This window comes from Rhagoletis pomonella, unplaced genomic scaffold (assembly GCF_013731165.1).
Source record: "Rhagoletis pomonella isolate Grant_MI unplaced genomic scaffold, Rhpom_1.0 Rhpom_scaffold_00012, whole genome shotgun sequence".
In the NCBI taxonomy this organism is placed as follows: Eukaryota; Metazoa; Arthropoda; class Insecta; order Diptera; family Tephritidae; genus Rhagoletis; species Rhagoletis pomonella.
This window is the reverse complement of record NW_023458566.1, coordinates 5,544,512-5,559,399: the sequence shown is the minus strand read 5'-3', so window position 1 is coordinate 5,559,399 and position 14,888 is coordinate 5,544,512. Positions and strand designations below refer to the sequence as shown.

The 14,888-nt window shown below is 35.2% G+C and overlaps 1 protein-coding gene across 2 annotated transcripts in view; it reads right to left on the bottom strand.

The window, feature by feature from the left end:
• LOC118747720 (connectin) overlaps nt 1-14,888 on the bottom strand; it is a 137,377-nt gene that overhangs the window by 118,469 nt on the left and 4,020 nt on the right. Inside the window, exon 2 of one of the 2 annotated variants that reach the window (XM_036481820.1) lies at nt 11,991-12,533. The gene's annotated coding sequence lies outside the window, so the exon portion shown is untranslated. The remainder of the gene's footprint in view (nt 1-11,990; nt 12,534-14,888) is intronic. The other variant, XM_036481821.1, reaches the window with a different exon arrangement.

The following is a 14,888-nucleotide window of genomic DNA, read 5'->3' as shown; positions in this document are numbered from 1 at the left end:
AAATCCACGCGTATCATTACCCACTTCGAACTTGCACTTTTTTATGCTAGAATTTAATGGGCTATAAAACTGCTTACTTAGAATTTTTTTTAAATTCTTAATAAAAATTTGTTGTTTATGAAATTTTTTTTTTATTTTTTCTACAAAGTTTGAAATTTAGACATATGTGTATGTCTCTTGTTAGATAATAAGCTGTATTTTTATAAAAACTAATAGTAAACGTTACACCACTAAAAGAAAAATAGCCAAAACTGGTCAAATTGCGGAGTCGCTATTATTTTGCTCATGACTGTATAATAATGTAATATCGATGGCTAATATTCAATACGACCTGTCATTACTGGCTGAAATTTTATTTTCGAAATTCAAAAGTTATTTCTACTGACAAGGCCAACATTAACATCATCGATGACAGTTAAGCCTAATACCGATTTTTATACATATAGGAAGGAGTCTTATTTTTGTAAAAACTGCAGATAGGTCATATTGAATATATGTAAGCCCTCGATATGTCCAAATTTAAAACTTCGTAGAAAAATTATAAAAAATCAACAAAACTTTACAACAAACAACAACAAAATTAAACTCTAGCTTAAGAAAATGCAAGTTTTAAGTGGTTAAGTACTCACGTTGATTTTTGGTAATATTATTATTTTCTTTCACAGAAAAAAAAAATATCGTACATGCTTTGTATGGAAAAAATGCGTTACACCGTCGGCAAAAAATTAGTAAAAATATTAAAAATCCACGCGTATCAGTAGCCACTTCATACTTGCACCTTTTTATGCTAGAATCTAATGGGCTATAAAACTGCTAACTTAGAATTTTTCTTAAAATTCTTTATAAAAATTTGTTTTTGAAAATTTTTTTTTGGTTTTTTCTACAAAGTTTGAAATTTGGACAAATATGGCGGTTGTTAGAAAATAAGCTGTATTTTAATAAAAAATAATAATACGCGTTAAACAACTAAAAGAAAAATAGCCAAAACTGGTTAAAATATCGTGTCGCTATTACTTTGTACATGACTGTATAATAAAGTATGCAAGAAGGAGCTAAAAATAAATTATTTTTATCGCGAAAACAACTTCTTCTCTATTGTACGAATTTCCCACAAGATTTGTTTTACAGCGGGTAAAAAACATTGCTGAATTTACATCGCTTTGCTATGAATCATTTTTGAGGCTTTCACCATTTCCGTAATTCAGAAATTAAATCTGCAAAAAAAATCAAGTAAATTATGGATATTGATTGAGCCCAAGCTCTTGCTGGCTGGAAGAGCGCTTTTTGCACCCAGAAATACACGTGGGTTTTTTGCCACCCATTTTACTCTGAAAATTTTGTATTTAGGTTCACTTTATAATCTAGCGATTATTTTAGGTAACCGTCAGCTTACCGGCTTACACATTTTCAGCTTCAAGCGCTTTTTTGGATATTTGTTAGATATTTGAATCAAAGTAAATGAAAAATTACTTTGTATCTTTTCAAGTATTTATGCATGTAAGTAAAAATTAAGTGCAATTCCTTATGCTTTTGTGAAACCACATGCCGCTTAAGCGTAAACCACTATGCAATTCAATGAAAGTGATCTGGGAAAATCTTCTATGAAAATTTACCAAACAGCTTATGTTGTGGGTGACAAAAAAGCAAACCAAAAACATAAAAGCAGTAAAGTTGTAAATGGTGCTGCTTGAAAGTTCGACCGAGACCGGTCACATTTACCACAAACATCGACAGCAGACAATGTATGCAGGCTAAATGTAAGCCAAAAATAGTAGTTTGGAACAAATGCACAATGTATCAAATATATGCACTAGAGACCTGCACGAGTGATTTCGGTATCGTACGAGTACGAGTACTACATAGTAATCTTTTTATGAGTACAGCAATGCTTTTTTGGAATCGTATAATCGCCGATACGATGCCGATTCTGCCGATGCAACATCGTAGCATCAGACGATTACTATTTTGACATTGCCGTAAGCGCGTCACTTGGGAAACAAGTTCAGCGAAATGCAACAAATACACATAATTGAGACATCGCCATTAATAATGAGATAAATCAAAATATTCAATATTTTCCGGCTAAAAAAATGAATTTGTTGTAGAAGCAGCCTTTATTGAACTTTTTATTTAATTTTATAATTCATATTTTATAATAGAAAATTGTGTTGAGAACGTACATAGATATATTGTACTTAAATAAACTTGCATCCAAGCTTTAACTTTGTAAATATGTTCATTTGCCCTATAAAATGCGCTTTTCAGAACTGTTTCAGACGTGCAGGACTTTATCATTTTTTAAAGCTTTTCCATACGTCACTGGAGCCTGCTTTTCTAATGCTTACACGCTTAAATAAATTTTTAAGTTCTATTTTTTTGACACATATTTCAAATCGAGCTTCGCTCATCGTAAACGTCTCATATGAAAATGGTGATATGAAAAAAATATCAGTTTGCTACCAAGTAAAACGATGCTTTGCCTACGATGTCAAATTTAAATTCAAGTATTCGCATCGGCGAATATTAACTTGTTATATCGCAATCGGCGAATATTAACTTGTTATATGTTAACATACCCGTGCAGGTCTCTAGCACAGAGTATTTATCCCCGAACAACAATTTCTTCAAGTAAAAGAACGATGAGCTTTGTGTGAAGCGGTTAGTTAGTGTTAAACGGAAGCCAAAAAAAAGATGTGACGAAAGGAGTGGCAAGACTAGTGGCTACATACATACATATATATGTAGATAGATGCGTTGTGCAACAAGTAAAAAAATGCAGTGAGTCAGTCGTAACTTAACTTTTTGTCAGGGATATAAATCTAAATTTAATCTTATGCTAGTAGTAGTGAAAGCGTAGGAGCACCAAAGAGAGTCTCACAAGCAATTCATCCAGTCAACAACGACAGTACCAGCTAGTAATGCAGAAGAATGAAGAAGAATGCATTGCTAAGGAGGAGCATGGCTGGTTGGCTGCTTGGCTGGCGAAGGGAGGGGCATGTGTGACAAACTAATTTGTAACGAGATTAGTAAAGGATGCGTTGTGAAAGATGTAAATGGGCGAACGTGCATATACATAAATACATACATACTAAGTATTACGTGCAGAAGGCTTTACGTGTCAGTAACAAAAAAAAAGGGATCGTCTAATTGCCAGGGAATGACATTTTGTTTGAACATACTGAGATTTCTTACAAAGAAATACAAAGCGTGCATTTAAATTTTTCTTTTTGAAAATATCTATTTCATATGATCACATTAGTGCGTAGCAGCCTCGACAATATGCACTCGAGTGCTTCATAAAATTAGGAATTTGGAAATATTAAAAAAAATACGATTAATTTCTAAGAAGTTCTAAGTTTCCCGAAAAAACCCCGAACAACCACGAAGAGCCCATAGTCCCTAAAAACATTGAGAAAACTTCTTAAAATCACGGACACTGAAAATTGTTTGCATAACGGTTTTTCGTAGCAGTGTGCGTTCATAGAGAGTGCCGACTGGCGCCGAGCGAAGCGGAGCTTTTCGCATGCAATCGGCCGTAAAGATATCACAAAATTGACCTTCTACGAAAATAGGCCAAAATATTTGTTAAATTTGAATCGGTGAGTTCGACGACCGTCCAAACAACAATTTTTATTGACAAGTCCAAAATCGGTTTTTTGTTGTTGAGATCAAAGACAATACAATGCACTGACATGCACGGTTTTTCTATCGTTTCACTGTACTTGATACTCAGCCGTGAACGTAGCACCTGCTGATTGTACCGATTCTATTCGATAGAGCCCTAACAACCGCTTGAATTCCTGAGAAGGATTCTAAAAACGCTGCTTTCAGGCCCTTTTTCAAGTATTTCAGATTGCATGTCCGCCGAAAAATTCATCTAAAGCTCCACATTTCTTAGCAAAGTTTCACTAAGAGTCCTCGGTCACAATGGGAATCTCTACTTAGTCTCCTATAAGGGGCATTTCTAGCCCAGCTGTCATTTTGACCTACTATGTATAAGCCGTAAAAAAAATATATTAGTGTTTTAGCGCTTTGAAATATTGAATTCCTTAAAAACTAGCTGAGTAATTTCCAAAAACGTAATTATAAAAAATACAACAGAGTAAAAACTCTTATTTTGATTTGATATACAAATTTCAACTATTTTACCACCAACACGCTTTCTTTCGAAGAAAATATTGCTGTAAAATCACAAGATTTCCAGCAATAGATATCAAGCAATAAGCTCTGATATATATTGCTCTTCATGAGTAAATGAGCAGTCTCCATTGAAAATTTATTGCACTCTCCAAAAATGCTTCGGGAAATTTGGCAGATCAGGAGATCGATAATGCCCTCAATACTCTCAATTATTGCTGCTGTAGCTTTGAATAGATCAAAGGAATTTGCCGACCATCGTACCTTGCTCTGTCAAAAACGGAACTAGATCTCCTATAACTACTCACTCTGTAGAACCTATGGTACGCGGCGGCAGGACTCAACCGATCCTGCTCTAGCGAAGAACCAGCAAAATCCACTTGAATCAAGTATTTATACGACTTACAGTTGTTGTTTGTAAAGGCAGTATCGTGGCTCGTAAGGAGTCACATATGCCATTGAAAGCCTCTATAGTCTATAGTTGCAGACGGAATACCTCGGGCATAGGCCCAACTGACACAAATTGGTGTCTTAGCGATTTCCTTTCAGTTTCATCCGTGTTTTAAAATTTGGGAGCCATGAATCATATTAGATTTATGAATGGAGGCGACAACAATTTTTTTTTGATAAGTCATCCTAATATTAATGTGTATTTTGGCGTATGCGAATATAAATTTAAAGATATACTTGTACATGTGTAAATACAAAATCACAAATGAACATGAAATTTAAGCCAGCTTAAGCTTTTTTTATACATACATACATACTACAGATGTACATACAAATAGTAGTTAGAACGAACAGAAGATCTCTATTCCCATACTTTTTTGCTTGTACTCATACATATATGTTTCTAATGTTATATGAGTACTCGAGTTTATTTGTGCGTGCATGTGTGCACTTGTTTCACAGCTAACAGTGCTACAACTCACGTTCGTTTGCTTTCAAAAGCATAAAAGCTCTTTTTCACTTTAAATGAAAATTGTTTATAATTCCCTCAATAAATGCTGACATCATTTCCAAGTGAGTTGCATGAAAATCAAATTTAAATATTTGCCAAGTGCACACACATAAAACCACCAACAAAGGCATATGCTTACATACACAGATATGTATATCTATATATGTATGGATGCACATTAGGGCGGGCCAATTTATATTGGAGATTAAAAACACGCGTTTAGCACAGAATTATTTTAGGTGTAATTCTAAGCAAATTTGCCGAAGAAACCGAGGGTCTACACCAATTTAGAGTTTGCCAAATTGCGAACATAGGTTTCTTAGCACTTTGCTGTAGTGCCCTAAAGAAGTGCTTAAATGTTGTATATAAACATTCTATAAGGGGTTTTTTGGCATGACGAATCCATTTTTGCACTTGCCTTTTTCTTAAAACTTCCACCAGAGGGCGCCACAGTGAAAATTTTCACATTTTCTTCGAATCATATTTTCGCAATTTGGCAAACTAAAAATTGATTTTAGAACCATGGTGTCTTCGGCAAATTTGCACATAGTAAAAAAATATATTACCCGCCCTAATGTACGTAGATATGTACATTAGTGTCCGACCGAAGGTTCGGCCTGTTTTCGATATTCGGCCTGTCCTGCTGATTTTTTACCTTCGGCTTCGGCCTTTGACCGAAAATGCAACGTGGCTGTTGGCGAAATAAACAATCGCAGACTTATTATTTTTGAAACGTAAAACTTAATTTCAATGTTCGGCTTCGGCTTCGGTGTTCGGCCGAATATTCAATTGTACCTATTATTCGGCCTTGGCTTCCGCCAAATTCCAGCTTCGGTCCTACACTAAGTTATACATGTGTATGTGTTCATACAAATAAGTTTGCGCACTCATAGTCGCTTTCAAGCTCGTAAGCTCACTAAAAGTTTCCCCTTTTCGCATAAACCACTGTTTCTTATTTAAGTTTGAGTGTGTGTGTGTTCTTGCATGCGGCATTACTTACTTGTCGTTGCACAAAACAGTCAAAATCTCCCAAGGCACTTGAGCTATTTTCCACTGCCTTGCCACGTTTTTGCCGCACTAACACACACACACACACACACCCACAGTCAAATGCTCACAACGACCATTTCACAAACATCCGTGCAGTTGCAAATTCACATTCGAATGCTGTGACGGCAGAGTCGGCTCTACATTTAAGGGATACAGATTTGTTGCAGCTTGCGCGTAATTGTATGCCATCCATAAGATATGCAACGTAACGTCAACATTTGGAGGACGAAACGACAACAAAAACAAAAACAACAAAAGTGCGCACTCACAGAATATGTCAGTTATGTAGTAGTATAGCATTTTCTTGCCGCACAAACTGTTGATATGCCTAACAAAAACAACAACAACAGCAACCACAAGATGTTTGCGTAAAAAGCAGCTTTTTGTGCAGCAAAAAACTTGTAAAAGTTTTGCATGGCTTTATGAAGCGAGCAGTTGGCAGCCGGCAGTCGGCAGTTGGCTGTTGGCTTTATTTGTTGCTGTTGTTGTTGTTGTTGTTGTGCTTAGTACTGCTGCAATGCAAATATTGCAAGTGGTCGCAGTGATTCAGTGGCACTTTTGCCATCATTTTCTTATGTTACTAAGTTGCCGCTACTTTACATACTTCTAAATTTATTTGCTGGCTATTTGCAACGTCGTCTAGTGCCGTTTCGTCTTGTCTATTTTTTTTGTTTTTTTTTTTTTGTTGGTCTTTGCTAACACTCAGCCAATGTAAGTGCATTATGTGAATGTAGTACGCGCATCCACACATAAACATACATATATATGTAATTTATTTTGTATATGAATAAATGTGCATGCACTTATCTTTTTGCAATCGCTTTCAACTGTTTATTTTAGTGTTTTACCAACTACGTACATAAATGCATATTTGTACTTATATAAATATTCGAAAGCAAGCACATAAAAACATATGTAAGTACACTACATTGGCATTTATATGAGTAAACACTATTAAGCCCATTTGTACGCCTTTGCATAGGCAATCGTTTTTGCATAGACGGTTTTCAAGTATATACGTATACGTATTTCTCCTTTAATCGTTTTTGGCTATCTACTCTGCTCGGCTTTCTTGGTATTTCTCTCTTAGCTTATAAACATTCTTGTTCATTGACATATTTTTGTTTGCTTTGTGGTTCAATATGTACATTTTTCTTTTTTTTCTTTTTAATACTTAAATATATCTATTGCAAGTCACCATGTCCATCAGGCGTTAGTCTTGACATATTCATGTGCAAAAGATGTATCTATTCGTATGATTTTCGGATTGGATACTTTTGGAAGTATTCTTTAATCATTTTCGGTTACTTTAATGGTTACAACCACTGCTACTAGAGATTCACGAAAAACTGTTCCATTTAGAAAAAATTCAATATTTGTTGTGCTTCGTGGTCGGTTTGAAAAAGTGGCCAAAAATTGAACTTTCAAGAATACACCTCATGCCAGGACACTTTATTTATCCTCCAGAATGCGTGCAGCCCTAAATTTAACTCCAGAACGGTGTACTGAAAAGGTCTTGCCAAAAATCGAATGCGTCTAACATCGGAAAGGGAATACTGGGGGTGATACCATATAAAAGACTGAACTAGAACTAACATCTCACAAAATTTTATACTTATCAAAGACGTCATGGTACAACTTAGGCAATACGATGGTAAAAGTGATTGTCATACAAGCAGCACTGTTTTGGTGGCCTACAGTCAACGACTCGTTAAGTCTTTATGGACAAGCTCTATGTATCCAACTTAGGTGCTTGAAATCGTCACAGAATTACCACCTGCAGCCATACTCATTGAAAAGGAGACTGTAGAATATACGCGCTACGACTTCAAAGGCCATCTGCGTAAATGTCCTAAACCATTCATAAATGAACGAATTTTTCCTATTTCGTGGAATGTGGAGTCTGTATGGCCCTCATCCTTTTTGTGGTCCGTCGAAGGGACATACAGTGGATATTCTAAGAAGATGCGACGGATGCAGCCTACAGACGGACTGCCTGATCTTAGCCAGAAAGCTGATAGATGATGCTTAATTAGAAATATCTCAAAAAATTCGCATTTGCATTCTAATTTTGTACCTAATCAAGTTAACCGTGTTAAATTCATCGGTGTTGAGAATATTGATTCCATGTTCTTCGTACCTGGAACCTAAATACTTATTTTGTTTCGCAGTGTTTCCAAAAAAAGTTTTTACTTTCTCTTCATTGTACTTAAATATATTTTACTTACTTAGAACTGTAAACGACTCACAGAAACATTTGAGCTACGAGGTGCGGTTGGTAGTCAATTTGGTAACTAAAGATTGATGGTGCCAATATACATCACATTAGGGTGGTCCTTAAAAATATCAACATCTAAATTTTCTATGGGGCACCTATTTATCTTATTCTATATACAAAATTAGGAAAACCACGAAAACTTCAAAATTAACAAAAAAAAAATTTTGGGGCTCCTACCAGGGTTTGAAAAAATCTTTATCTTTTATTTTTTTATGTTTACTAAATTGGAAAAAAATTTTACTTGAAATCTGATAAACTTTACTAGGACTTTTATTTCGGTTACCCAAATTATTTCGCCAAGTTTAACTGTTAAAAAAATAACTGCTATTTTCAGTCCCTCGATGTTTTAAATTAGAATAAATTTAAGAAGAAGCTCAGCGAATCAATACTCCTTGGCAGATATGTTCGGTGAATACATAATTTTGTATGTGTTTCCTAGCATTCTATATGAGTCGATCTTATTGGGTAAAAGCTTAGCGTTATTCTCGCATACAACCTGCATATGAATCTAGTTGTCTGTCTAGTTGCATACTTATACATATACAAATATACATAAATACCTTTTACATCCTAAGCAACACAGAGAAATAGAAAATTCCATAGAGACAGTGATTTACTTAAAACTTCTTATGGTCCTTTTGTCTTCCTCTGAGCGCATTCATAAGTATTTGTAAGCAGAATATGAAAACGTATACTTGTACATTCACTTGTGTGTGCGTATGTGTGTGTGTGTGTGTGTGCTTTTCTGCGCTCGTACATATTTCTTCTCTAAAACTTTTGCTGTAGGTACTTCTTGCAGATTTTCTCTTATTCCACACAAGCGCACGATTTTGTTGTTTGTGGTTTTTGAGGAATTTAAATGTTAGCAAATCAACTTGAAAACAATTAAATTTAAGTCAATCAATAAAATTGTATGCAAATACCCGTAAGTGCATATAAGTATTTATAGGAGTGCAAATGTGCACAAGCAAGTGTTTTTTGAACTTTTATTGTCAGATTAAGTTTTGCCTTATATGTATGTATGAATGTTGTGTTTTGCTCGTAAAATTTGATAAGCGATTGTGTGAAATACTAAGAAATCATATTTTTAATCGCTTACAATTGTTTTCCGGAGTACGTACTCAGTCGTAAAACTTTTGTTAACAAATTGGATAGACGATCTTCAATTTTTATATTATTCTTTATTAAGGTACTAAAAAACTAACTTAAAGTTAAACCGAAACTCATTACCATTAAGGAAGAAAGCTTAACGCGAAGATGGATATATGAAATGAGTGTTAAATAGTAATCATTTGAGTTAATGGCCTCAATGACCACCGAAATTCTGTGAAAATCTTACCAATTGTGTTTTGCAGGACAATTTTCGAGGACCTTTCTTACAAGCTTTAAGTCATGCCCATACATTTTCGATAGAAAGTAGATCAAAAATTCAGACCTGTTGTTAAATGAAATGTTTACTAATTAGTCGCTTAGTTTTAGAAATAACGCCTTTCAAGAAGTTCAAGTAAACTTGAGAATTGTGTTTGCTTTCGAGGACTACCATTTTACCAAACCGTAAGCAAAAATGCATCGGAATAATTGATAACCTACTCCTTTTTTTGAAATCATTTAATAAATGAGCTCCCCTGGGCCACACCACATACAGCCTTTGGTTAATTTCTAGATCGTTTCATATTGCAGACATTTTTATTAAAATTCGCATTCGTCTTTAGATTCATTTTAGTAATCGGCGTCGTCGTATTCTGCCTCGTATTCGTCTTCGTTTTAGTCGCTGTCTACGTATTCGCTTAAAGGTGCCCACACTCACCAACGTGTACGTATGCCGTGTCTGTTTGAAGTAGCAACATATATAATTTACTGTTAATAGAGAGAGAGAGAGAGAAGCAGTAAACGTGACACAGCTGACACGTTAACGTACGTTTACGTCTGTGAGTGTCGGCACTTTAGTCTTCACATTTGCCCTTATCTTTGGCCCTGGACAGATATAGATCTGGGTCGTTCCAGTTACGAAGACCCGACTGTCATGGAAACGCATTCGTATTTATCTTCATATTCCAAAATAAATATACGAAGTAAAAAAATGCACATTGTTCGAGAAAAAAAGGTAGATAGCATAAAGTCGAGTAGGGTGAAAAGCAAAATTACAAACAGAATTCTATTACCTTTAATTAAGTACATTCCCATCCTTCCAAAACCTATGTATGTAAGTACATACACACAAATGGACACTATGCCGATTATACAAAGCAATTTTGAATAATTATTTCCAACTGTGCGGGTCACAATCGACATCAATGGGAATTTGATGAACACAGTCGGAGCTAGTGATGGATGCGAGGTATATAGGAGCTGCAAGGTATTTGCTAAAAGCAAATCAAGCATTAACGCAACAACAGTAAGGATTAAAATTACACTAAACGCACACACGTACAATCATACTACATGTATGTGTATTTATGTGTATTCATATCTAAAATATAGTAGTTTGGAAGCAGTCAGCGAGTGATTTACGGTTTTCATTTGAAATTTAAATTAACGTAATGGTCGCCTACGGTCGCAACAGAGCACCGAGTACAGACACCTAGCAGTCAGCAGGCAAGGCCACAGGCATCAAGGCATCAAGTAAAGTAACGGTGCAAACCCATTGCAGCCAGCAACTACAACCAACCAACCAACCAAGCAACCAAGCAACTAAAGTGCTCATCAGCCAGTCGACAACAGGCAGCGTGTTGACTGATGCCACAGGCGTCAACAGTGACAGCAATGGTGGAAAGAGCGTGTGAACCGACCGCTGAGGGTGTAGGGTGGGACACCGTTGTATGTAAGTAGGTAAGGATAGCGAGTGGGTGGCAGTGTGTTTGAGTTTGTGGGAACCGCTCGATTTCTGTGCAGGTAATTAAGAAGTATGAATGTTTGAATGAACAAAGGCAAGAAGGTGGAATTGAAGTAAATCAAAAATGCTGGAAGTTGCCTAAAATCTAAAATCGCCTCAAAGCAAAAACGGCGACGCACGAGCATGCTTGATGTTGCTGCGATATTTGTTGTTGATGTTGATTGATGTTTATTTTCGGCACAGTTGCGACGACAGTAAGCGACGAGCGAAACAAAAACAAAAACAAAAGCAAAGGCATAAAGCGGAAAGCGGAAAGTAGCAAGCAAAAATGCCTGGAGTTGAGGTGAAATTTCGAATTCTGCGTTTTAATAAAATATATTTTTTTTTTGTGCTGTACATACAAACTATTTACGCTGCGGGCATTTCAAAAAGCACGCGCCAAATAATTTATTTAAATATGTACGCAGAAGGCACAGCAGCGGGCGGCAAGGACGAAAGCATACGCAGCATATTTTGCGCGCTTCGTGTGGGCGTGTGTGTGTGTGTGCGTAGTTATGCATGTAACGCTGCAATATTTTACGTAGTCGCCGTCAACAAAACTGCCTAAGCTGTTGCGGATTTGCATACACAAAAGATGACAAAGAAACTGGCGTAAAGTAGATACTATATCTGATGTCTTCGAGTGTTTTTAGAAAAAAAGGATAATAATCGCATCTGAGTTATTTACTTACTTACTTGTTGCTTGCGATGTGTACGCTTCTAGAGGTGGGGCACGCTTTACTGTGGGCGGGTTGTACATAAATATATTTTATTTTATTTATTTTTGCACTTGTTTGTTCTGTTTTCTTTTTTTGTTGTTGTTATTGTTTGCTTTTGTTGCATGTAATTTAACTTTTATTTACTTATGTATATTTCCTCTTTGTAAACAGTTGATGTAATTTTCAGCAACAGCTGTCAATCGGCATTTTTCGGAATATTCACATACAACCAGCCGCGACAAAATTTAAATTGAGTTTTATACATAGATTTTGAGTGTTTTTTTTTTTGTGGTTGTTCTTACTGTTGCTTCGGGGTTCAATAACGCCGCTCGCTTGTCTCGCTCGCGAATTATTTTTTATTTATGTATGCTTTATTTGCACTTTTGCACAATAATATAATTTGCATATGTATGATGACGACATTAGTACCGTAACGAAATTTATTCACTTTGTTGGAGAAATTTATTTCATGAATGTTAATATTTAATGTTTTTCGTTGCCGGCATAGTTAATAATCTGTGAAAGGTAGAGTTGATATTTTAATGGCGAAAACGAAAATTAGCCTGAAATATTGTGAGAGTATATCGCGTATCATTCTGCTTGCTCAATCTAATTTTGCTATAATTCTATGCTAATTTAAGCCAAACTAATTAGTTTTCAATTCTAGCGAATATAGTAATCTTTTTTTTCGGGGAATACATATAACATATAATATGAGGGAAGAGATTTGGTGATCTTCGAAATAGCAGCTATAACTTCTACTGTTTTTTTTTTCATTTTTTCTAACTAACTAATCGTGGTACAAAGCTCAAAAACATTGCCAAAAACCTTATTTTTTCTACGTATGTATGCATGTGTTTGATAAGAACTTACAAGTAACTTTTTGGCGTTTTCTGAAAGGAAATCTCGAGCTAATATGCTCTTTAAAACCATGTACGATATAGTATTTTGCAAAAAATCTAATCTCGTTGTCCTTTGGATAGCAAACCACTTGCGATAAATCTGAAAACATTTGCATTACTTTCAACATAAAACTTAAAGTCCATTAAATTTCATATAAAAATCTCTTATTTGCAATGCAGCGACGCATATAAAAAGAGCAACTGACGCTTCAAAGAAAAAATTGCCGAACTTGACTTTCAAAATTTTTCAAAACTTCAGTATATTGCTCGCAGTTATAATCGTTATAAAATGCGCAAAATTCTAAACTTTTACAGAAATGTTTACAGTTCAGTTTAATTTTCGATGCTCTGGTGGATTTCGAAATTTTTCCTGCTATGAGCGAATGGCTTTTATTGAAGTTTTAGATAAAAATTAGCCAAAACTTTTGAGCCTCTCTTGAGCTATAAGAACTTTAACAGTTTCCTGTATGAAGCACGGGATTGAGCCCAAATACAGCTAAAATTATTGTACTCCGGCCGCTGTAGCCAACTGATGGAACCAAGATTTGATCCCTACTCAAAGTAACATCCAAAAAAATATGGAAAACGATTTTTGCTAAACAGTGGTCCTACTTTGCATGAAATGTCACTCCGCCGAACGTATTTCTGCTTTGAAAAAGCTTCTAATCAAATCCAGTTACCGGTTGAAGGCAGAGTAAATTATGAGTTCTTCCATTTGTGTAAGAACATCAAGATGCACACCACAAATTGGAGAAGAAGCCCGGCCAAACACTTAGCAAAAGTGTAAGCGCTAAAATAATATTATTAGTATTATTATTATTATTATTGTCATACAAGCCAGTTACATAACTAAGCACTGCGAGCAAAGCGCAAAGTACTTCTCTTCTGGTCGTAAATGGTGGTTCACCTATCTTAGAAAATGCATTATCTTCAGTTTTGTATAAAGAACAAGATTCCATCTAGAAAGTGTATTTAAATGAAATCTTAAAAAAGATAGACTAAAAAAAGTAAGCCACTCATGCTCATATACACGTAGTTGCGTATGTAACGCATACGCTCCGTAACCCCATACGCAGTCATCTAACACGTTTACTCGCACGCCTTAACTTAAGAGCCATATATATTTTTTTAAAGTAATTAAATATTGGCGTTTAAGATTTTTACACAGTACTCCTTATGCACATATATATTATTTTATTCGAGTGCACCAATAAAAATTGTGAAAATTTAATTTTAATTTCTCATCTTTTACCCAATGTAATTTTTTTCATTTGGTGAGACTAGTGATGTCAAACAAAAAATTTAATTATCGATTAATTGTGGAAACTTGCACCATAAATTCAGTGCGCAAACAGTTAAGAAACCTAAAATCGAAGGTAAAACATAAACAACAAGTAATTTTTAAGCAAAAAGCAAAACCGACTTCAAATCTCAAATAAAAATTTAGGTGAACCGTTAATTTTTTCATGATCGAATGATAGGCTCTAAACTAGATTAGTATGGGACCACCTCTGAGACACTACCTTTCCGATGCAAAAGCAATTTTCGAAACCGGTTGACGTGGTCCAAAGTTATGCGGAACCATACAAAAAAGTTTTTTTTTAGTTGCTACTTAGGCTAAGCTTTGTTGCGGTTTTTTGCAAAAATTTTGCAGAATACGAGAATGTAAAAAATCTTCCAACTATTTAAATTATACATACATATGTATGTTCCGAACAGAGTGGACACTTTTATTGTTGCTAATATTATTGACTGGCTAGAGTGTAAATTTTTGTTACGTCATTTTATACATACGTCATACATTATTGTGTGAGTGAAGTAGTAAATTATTGGTGGTTTCTTTTCGATTATTTTGAAAATTAATCGGTTAATCGCTCGATTAATCGAAAGGAAAAAATCCATTCAATTAAATCGTTGACCGGTTATAATCGGTTATTCGATTAATCGTGCCATCACTAGGTGAGACACA